Below are 8,461 nucleotides of genomic sequence, written 5' to 3' on the forward strand. Positions count from 1 at the left end.
TGTTTTGACTAAAAGATTCAAGTATCGACCACGTCTCTTCCCTTTGATTTGTATCAGGATGACCATAGAAACCTGTTAGCCGCCACATCTCCCCCCTATGCATGGAAGAGCATTTTGGTGGCACAGAATATTGTTCAGAAAGGGTGTATATGGCAAGTGGGTAATGGAGCTTCAATTAATATTTGGGTAGATAAATGGCTCAATGGGCCGGCCACATTCAGTGTGCTTACTAGACCGAATACCTTACTAGATCAGTCCTTGGTTAGCCTACTCATTGACCCAGTGACTGGTGGATGGCGTAATTGACTAGTGAGACAGGTTTTTCTTCCAGCCGATGTTCAGTCCATCCTGAGCATCCCTTTGAGTGTTCGCATGCCACGGGACAAGTTGGTATGGGTTTCACCTCAAAGGGAAACTTTATAGTTCGTAGTGCGTACAAGATTGCAATAGCTGATTCGATGGCGACACGCATAGGGAACTTCGAATGGTGAGGATCACAAAACATTTTGGAGGAGACTCTGGAGCTTAAATGTACTGAATAAAATTAAGTCCTTCACCTGGCGGGTGTGCCGAAATGTTATTCCCACGAAGGTGGACTTGTGTCATAGGCAAGTTATTGATAATGATATGTGTGAAGCATGTGGGTTGGGTAAAGAAACCAGTGGGCATATTTTTTGGGAGTGGGAGGCAGCTCGTGAAGTATGGGTCCAGTCTGGCATTATCTTCGAAGCACAAGGAGTCAGGTACAATGAATTTGTTGATCTGGTCTGGTTTCTCATTTTTATCCAGCATGTGGGGAATGACCTTTTAGAGATGCTATTTATGATTGCATGGAGTATGTGGCATAATCGAAATGCAGCTCAACATGGGAGCCCACGACAATCTGCGAATCTGGTAGTGCACATAGCTTGGGTGTTGCTAGATAAATTTCAAACAGCAAACCACTCTATTTCCACGCTGGGACTTTTGGAAATCGAAGCAAAAGCTATGGATGTTGGGGTTTCGTTTGCTTGGGATGTGGGTACAAGGGAAGTGATCTTTGAATGTGACTCCAAGATTGTATCTAATGCCCTTTTGGGGTTATGTACACCACCTATAATTATCTCAAATATCTTAGCCAGGTATCTTTTAAGTGTTAGGATTTTTGATTAGCTCAAGTGTCTCATGTTAGGCATCAAGGCAATAAGCCAACATGTATATTAGCAAAACATGCAAAAAAATATAGTCAATAGTGATAATTTTGTAACATGGATAGAAGAAAATCTATCGCTGATTGAATCAGCTATTGCTCATAATGTATTGAATTTATTTTTGTCTTAATAAAGTTACAAGTTTCTTATTAAAAAAAACAAATCACTATTATATGTTATATTATTATAAATATACATATTATTTTTTTATGGACATATATATATATATATATATATATATATATATATATATTATAGAACACATACTCAACAGAACCATTATATACTAGATGTTATAATATACTATTATTTATCATGAATAACGATATAAACAGACACATGCAACAGTGATAAACGCTTGATAATTGTATCTCAAAGGAGAGAGAGAGAGATACCAGGGGCTGAAGGCATGGACTGGAGCATAGGAGTCGAGCAGTAACTGTAGATCTCCTTACTTCTTTTTGGTGATTTATAATTTATTTATAGGATAATTACAAGTGTTTTGTTAGTATTTGAAGAGGCCACGGATTAATTTAGGATGATGGGCACGAATATGAGCAATTTTTTTTTTAATCTAAACTCTAAAGTCAAAGCCGTATAACATTATAACATAGTTTTTTGAGAAAGCACTATAACATAGTTATATTAGTCCACTCCCTGGCTAGAAGAACAGTTGTAGCTGCAGATACTGATGTGTGGTTAGAAGAGCTACCACCTGATTTGGAAGATGTATTCCAGATAGATTTACCGTAATAATATGGACTTACCTTTTTTTTTAAAAAAAAATAAAAGAGTTAATATCTATTATCTCATATCTATCTATATATCTATATATTACTAAAAACTAAGACGTAACATTTAATGTTGCTACGCTCAGGTTGAGCTACATCAGTTACTATGTCATCCATATCTATATCTATATCTATATATTACTAAAAGCCGAAGCGTAGTATTTAATGTTGCTACGTTTAGATTGAGCCACATCAGCAGCCATGTCATTACCATTTTTTTTCCTGAATTTGTCCTACAATTTAAAAAATAGTTTTTCTAAATCTAAAAATTTATATTCTATATATTACTAAAAGCTGAAGCGTAACATTTAATGTTGCTACGCTCAGGTTGAGCCACATCAACTACTATGTCATCTATATCTATCTATATATTACTAAAAACTGAAGCGTAGTATTTAATGTTACTACACTTAAGTTAAGCCATATAAGCAACCATGTCATTACCATTTTTTTTCCTGAATTTGTCCTACAATTTAAAAAATAGTTTTCCTAAATCTAAAAATCCTAATAAAAAGAAAATAATTCAAACCCTCTCTCTCTCATGGTTACAATTTTAGATGGCAACCTTTTATGTTCCATAGTTACAATTTTAAATAGCAACCCTTTGTGTTCACGGTTACAATCTCAAACGGCAACCATTCAACTTCTTAATGCCAGACTTTGGCTTTCTAACTCCTTCATCCCTTCCTCTCCTCACACTATATTAATACTGAAAATCTATATCTATCCATATATAATATAAAACACCACTCCTTATTGCACCAACCATGTTTACATATAAAACACCTTAAAACAAGTGACTTTTCGTTAGTGGTTTAAATGTTTTGATATTCTTAGTAACTTGGTGTTTAGTAGCCTATGTTAATTTAAAGAAACAATGTTCTGATTCATTAGAACGTTTTGAATCTTGGTTACAGACCCGTTTCATATTTCTAATCATAAAAAAACTATATATATATATATATAAAATAAAAAATAAATAAAAAATCTCTAACAATTTACATATATCTTTTTATCTCTAGCTAATAATTTTATATATATCTCTAGTAAACAGAAATTGAATTTCTTAAATATATGATGAATAACTTAAAAGATTAAACCAGGTACTCAAGGATTAAGATATAGTAATCTTCAAAGTGGCAGTCAACATTCATGACTTTGTATTCCTACGAATATTTTAATAAAGAGGTTGAATGTCTAATAAAGTCTTGGGATATAATTTATTAATAAGGCCTAGAGTGAAATTATATTTATGTAGTGATATTAAATATAATTAATGGTAATTTTGAGCTTGTCAAAAGTTGACAGAAAAGTCCAAAACCCATTGGAGCTAGTATCTTATTTGTTCCTTTTGGTCCCACTCCAAGCCACATACTAAAGCCTAATTTGAATGGCCCAAAAAGGTTAGCCAAATTAGATAATCAATTATATATAAGGAGATAAACAAAATTTCATATAGAATGAAATGGTGTGTATGTGAGTGTAAGCCACTCTCTTATTCTTCCTTGAACACATACATGTAAACTGCTTGGGCAAAAGTAGAATTGGAATGAAGATTAAAAGTGTTCCCAAGTATTTTTAATCTTTAGTTTTGAATTTCACCGCACCAAGATACGCTCTCTTTTTCTTAAATTCTAAAATTTACATAGTATATGTTATCAATTACGAATGAAGTGGATCCGTTAATTTTTCGTTGCGTGTGTTTTGTATGCGATACAAACCATGTTTTTCCAACACTAAGTGTGCATTTCGGATGCACTTAAATAGCTTAAAACTGCTAGCTTATTACTTATTGCTTCTATTATTTGTGGGTACTGCAAAGAAGAAGGTTTTTTTTTTTTTTGGCTTAAGTGAGCTTAATTAGTCAGCCGGCTTGGCACATTGGGGGACCCACTATAACCTTCTTTTTTTCTAAGTAAGGTAAATTTGATTGTTTGTAGGTCTCATGCTCTAGTTTTTGCACAAATGCTAGTTACTTTTTAATTATTGCGGGTTTGACTCTACTCTTTTTGCTAGAGTATTTTTAGTAAAAATAAACAATTAACTTATTGTATTTAGTTTTTAACTTTTATATACAATACTTTTAACAAATGATATCATCAAAAGGCTATAGAAGTTGTTCTCAAATGGAAGTCCATTTGTAAATTGTTTATTTTCGATAGATTATTTGCATAATATGAGATGAAAAGCTAAAAATTAGTATATTTCTAAAAAACTGAAAATTAGACTAAATGTTAACTTTTGTCTACAATACTTTTAACAAATGATTTCATCTAAAGGTTATCGATAAGTTGTTCTCAAATGGAAGTTCGTTTGTGAATTGTTTATTTTCAATAGATTATTTGCATAATATGGGACAAAAAGCTAAAAGTTAGCATATTTCAAAAAATTGAAAATTTGATTATTGAAATAAAGTTAATACAAAAAGTAATATGAGAAACACAAACAATACTCAAAATAAAAAGCTAGTTTATAATATTTCCGCAAACACACTTAGCAAATTCATGCTTTTATTTTTAAATTCAAAATTACATTGGTAATATTTTAACAAATGGTGGAGGGAATTGATTCTTCTCATGGGAAGAACTAAATTTCAAATCCTTACCCCATTTATTGTACGAAAAAAAATATTTTACTAGCTGCATGCAAAGAAGATTCAACCTAGCTAGGCTTACACAAGAACTAATTAAGTGCTTAGTATGACATTTGCATGCTCCTGCACCACTTTCCAAGCCATGATAACGTGTCGTTCCTCAACTAGAGTTGCACCAATGACAAATCGTATCACGTATACTCCCTCGACCACAGCATGAGTCATGAAGACACAGCCCGACATGTTAATGGACTCCAACAATTTGCGGTTTGCCTCATTCGCAAGTTCCTCGATTACTATGCCAAGCTTACCATTTTTGTATACTGTCTCACTTAGTGCTGATGGCAAAATCCTGAAACAAACCATGGCAAAATTTATAGGTACCACAATTTCAAACCTTTTATCCATAGCTACAAACCCTTTAAAAAGGTTGGCTATTTTCACATGGTTTCTCATGAAGCTCCTAAGGTTAGCTACACCATAGCTTCTAAGAACAAACCATAATTTCAAGGAACGAAATCTTCGGCTTAGGGTTATCTGCCAATCTTTATAGTCCACCACTTGCTTTGAATCTGAGGCTTTATTCCTCAAGAACTCAGGGTTGGTTAAGAGTGACTTTATCAAGGCGCTCAGATCTTTTACCCAAAGGCAGCAACAATCCAAAGAGGTGAAGAACCATTTGTGTGCGTTGAGACTAAATGAGTTTGCACCCTCAACACCATCGATGAAGTGCCGAAACTCAGGACAAATACAGGCACTTTCGGCATAAGTAGCATCAACATGAACCCACATTCCATAATCTTTTGCCACAACACATAACGATTCTAGTGGATCAATGGTAGCTGTTGAACTTGTTCCCACGGTGGCACATAAAAACAATGGAACTAGGCCTGCTTCCACATCTTCGCAAATTTGGGCTCGTAATGAGCCAGGTGATAGTGCATATGATGTTGACTTAGAAGTCTTGATGGCTCTGAAATTCGTTGGATGGATCCCTGCTATTTGTGTTGCTTTTTGGATTGCACTATGTGTCTGGTCAGAAGCATAAACCACCAACTTTATAAGGTTCTCTCTCCCAATTTGGCTTAGCATTTGATCCCTTGCAGCGACCATTGTGCACAAAACGGCCTCACAAGTAGTCCCTTGTAGCACACCCCCGCCATTGCCAGAGAAAAGGAAAGACTTTGGAAGCTCAAGCATCTCTCCAAGCCAATCCAAAACTATTGTCTCTAGTTCAGTAGCTGCTGGTGATGCAATCCAATTGAATCCGACCACATTGAAGCCAGTGCCAAGCATCTCGCCAAGAAACCCTGCAATGCTACTACTGCTTGGGAAGTAAGCAAAGAAGTTAGGGCTTTGCCAATGTGTTAAACCAGGAATTATGTGCTCCTGTACATCCTGAAGAATGGTTTCAATGGGTTCTGGATTATGTGGGGTGGACTCTGGCAGGCATTTTCGGAGATATCCTGGTTCAACTTGGCTTAGAACCGGGTATTTTTCTACATTGCGATAATAATCAGCAAGGAAGTCTATGGTCATATGGCCTTGTCACCTGAATTCCTCGGGTTCTAATGGGTTAATGTTATGGGAAGAAGTATGGTTAGGCATATGGTCAGACTTGATGCTACCCATATATATACGTACTACGGGGAAAAGAAATGGTTCAGGATTCTTTGATTTTTTGGTGGAAGAGTTATAATTGTGGAAAGGAAAAAGTGAAACAAGAAACTAGAGACTATCTTGTAGCTAATGAGATAAAATGAAGGGAATGGAGAGTTTATATAGATGTCATGAAGCTACGTGAGGAATGAAATTCACGTGATTTTCTTTGAATAGAACACCATTGTCTCAATAGCCACAATCGTTGGGCCTTAGCCTATGTTTTGTATCATATGTGGTTTTCCAAATAATTCCATGGGCCCAGATGAACAATAGGAGTAGCAGTTGGAAGTCCAAAATATGTAGTTGGAAGTCCAAAATATGTAGCCACAGTGTTTAGCCTTAACTTTCATAGCGAATATCTTGAAGATTGAAAGTTTCGAGATATATCAGGATAGATGTATTCCAACACGTTGAAGATTGAAAGCTTACCATGACAAGCTTACCATTACGTAATCAATCTCTAGTGATTTGAATTGCTTTAACGTATTACAAAATGGAAAAATTCTATCATATATGCACTAATACACATACTCTTGTACACACACAATTTTGCGTGTATATTAGTCAGTATGTAATAAATACTACATTTACAAGAATTTCATTTCCTACTGTTGATGCCCAGATAAACAATAAGAGTAGAAGTTAGAGGTTTGGAATCTAGCTATCTAGATATATGTAGCCACAGTGTTTAGACCCTTTTAAATATACACCACTGTAAGTTACTTTAAAAAAAACATTCTCCCCTCTCCCTATGTGTGTGTGTGTTAAAAATACTTAGTATTCTAAAAAAAAAAAAAATTTTCCTAGTGAATATCTCGAATATCTCGAAGATTGAAAGCTTCAAGATATATCAAGGTATATGTATTCCAACACGTTGAAGATTGAAAGCTTACCACGTCAACCTAACCATTACGAAATCGGTCTCTAGTGATTTGGATTTCTTTAACGTATTACAAAATGGAAAAATTCTGTTATATATGCACTAATACACATAAACTTGTACACACACAATTTTGCGTGTATATTAGTGAGTATGTAATAAATACTACATTTACAAGAATTTCATTTCCTACTGTTGATGCCCAGATAAACAATAAGAGTAGAAGTTAGAGGTTTGGAATCTAGCTATCTAGATATATGTAGCCACAGTGTTTAGGCCCTTTTTGGATATACACAACTGTAAGTTTCTTTAAAAAAACCTTCTCCCCTCTCCCCGTGTGAGTGTGTATTAAAAATACTTAGTATTCTAAAATAAAATAAAATAAAATAAACTTTCCTAGCGAATATCTCGAATATCTCGAATATCTAGAAGATTGAAAGCTTCAAGATATATCAAGATATATGTATTCCAACACGTTGAAGATTGAACGCTAACCACGTCAAGCTTACCATTACGGAATCAGACTCTAATGATTTGGATTGCTTTAACGTATTACAAAATGGAAAAATTCTGTGATATATGCACTAATACACATACTCTTATACACACACAATTTTCAGTGCATATTAGTGAGTATGTAATAGATACTACATTTACAAGAATTTCATTTCCTATTTTTGATGCCCAAATGAACAATAGGAGTAGAAGTCGGAGGTCCAGAATCTAGCTATCTAGATATATGTAGCCATAGTGTTTAGGCCCTTTTGGATATACATCACTGTAAGTTTCTTTAAAAAACCATTCTCCCCTCTCCCCTTGTGTGTGTGTGTGTGTGTGTTAAAAATACTTAGTATTTAAAATAAAATAAAAACTTTCCTAGCGAATATATCGAATATCTCAAAGATTGAAAGTTTCGAGATATATCAAGATATATGTATTCCAATACGTTGAAGATTGAAAGCTTACCACGTCAAGCCTACCATTACGGAATCGGTCTCTAGTGCATGGTTTTGAAACCCGAACCGTTTATTGAACCATCAAAGGGAGAGGTTTATGGTTTTTGAGGTCGAACCGGGATCGAATCGTGATTACATCATAATTAATTTAATAATTATTTTAAATATATATAAAAATATTAAATTAGTAAAAAATAGAAAAAAATAACTAAAGTAGTCCAATTAAAACTATAAATCAATATTTTAACTGTGTCTATTATATCCATCTCAAACCCAAATATGAAATATCTATCCAATAATAATAATAACCATTTTTTTATAAAAAGAAAATTAAAGCATCATTTTGTACCTGTAAGTGGACAAAAGATATGATGTATCATCATATCATG

General features: G+C 34.1%; 1 pseudogene; it reads right to left on the reverse strand.

Moving 5' to 3' along the window:
- Positions 1-4,667: 4,667 nt before the first annotated feature.
- Positions 4,668-6,206, reverse strand: LOC142633304 (phenylacetaldehyde synthase-like; annotated as a pseudogene).
- Positions 6,207-8,461: the final 2,255 nt, after the last annotated feature.

This window comes from Castanea sativa, chromosome 5 (assembly GCF_040712315.1).
Source record: "Castanea sativa cultivar Marrone di Chiusa Pesio chromosome 5, ASM4071231v1".
Classification (NCBI taxonomy): Eukaryota; Viridiplantae; Streptophyta; class Magnoliopsida; order Fagales; family Fagaceae; genus Castanea; species Castanea sativa.